Source organism: Idiotropiscis lumnitzeri, chromosome 22, assembly GCF_059441095.1.
Source record: "Idiotropiscis lumnitzeri isolate Australia: NSW breed Sydney's pygmy pipehorse chromosome 22, RoL_Ilum_1.0, whole genome shotgun sequence".
Taxonomy (NCBI): Eukaryota; Metazoa; Chordata; class Actinopteri; order Syngnathiformes; family Syngnathidae; genus Idiotropiscis; species Idiotropiscis lumnitzeri.
In genome coordinates, this window is record NC_142412.1 from 5,237,591 (window position 1) to 5,238,702 (window position 1,112).

General features: G+C 44.2%; 1 non-coding gene across 1 annotated transcript; it reads left to right on the forward strand.

Moving 5' to 3' along the window:
- Positions 1-203: 203 nt before the first annotated feature.
- On the forward strand, positions 204-322 carry LOC148316161 (5S ribosomal RNA). Its single transcript, XR_015840355.1, has one exon. It is a non-coding gene; the product is annotated as a 5S ribosomal RNA (ribosomal RNA).
- The last annotated feature ends 790 nt before the right edge of the window (positions 323-1,112 follow it).

Consider the following 1,112-nt stretch of genomic DNA (forward strand, 5'->3'; position numbering starts at 1 on the left):
TTAATGTAAAATAAAGATGTTGATAATCCACCATTGTATTCATTGCCGCCGTCTAGATCAACAGTTAGTTTGTATGTAAGCAGCACATGGCTCATTGAACCGGCGTTTGGCGAGGAGTGACGCGAAGTACGCACCTTTAAAAGCCAAACTTACTCCAATGCGTGTTAGTTTTTTTGTACTCAAGAAGAAAAGGGTCAACTGTCGCTTACGGCCATACTACCCTGAGAACGCCCGATCTCGTCCGATCTCGGAAGCTAAGCAGGGTCGGGCCTGGTTAGTACTTGGATGGGTGACCGCCTGGGAATACCAGGTGCTCTAAGCTTTTGGTGGGTTCAAATCCCATCACTGCCACATTTATGGCATCTGTGGTCCCAGGGTTCGCGGTTAACTTTAAAAACTTAAGAGATTGCTAACATATTGTGATGGAAATGCCAACTTTGGTCATTGGTACAATTTGTGTACGTGTTTTTCTGTTGTTCGGTATTTTTCATGGTGCAGAATGCTGAACATGCTTGTTCAGAGATAAAAGATTATCAACACCCGTTTGAAACTCTCTGCGTCCTTATTGGAAATCCAAGGGGCCGCTACACAGAATGCACGATAAATTCCCACGTGGACTAAAATCAAAATAAATGCAGGAATTGCATATTGACTGTTTTTTTTATTGACCAACTGGTACACTTTACTTTCAATGAAAAATAAAAGTACAAAAATCATTTGTATGAACATTCCAAATAGCTTGCAGGGTTCGCGGTTAACTTTAAAAACTGCTTGCCCATAGAATTTCTTCTAAGTCCCCTTTCCAGCGGGGAACTTTGAAACATTGTATCCGACCGTGGAAGGCTGTTGGCGGGCACGGCGCGGCTCATAGCCGGCCCTCAGGCACGGAGCTCCGGGTGAATTTTTACAAATTTCTTCTAAGTCCCTGCCAAAGAGGTGACATTCCATGTTGCAAGAGCTAGTTTCTGTAGCCGGGGATCAGAGTGCCAAGGTCTATTTCTCTTGCCGCTACCAGCCCAGTACCAACTATACGTATACAGTAATCCCTCGTTTATCGCGGGGGATACGTTGCAAAAATAACCCGCAGTGTGAAAAGGTGCATACTGCATATT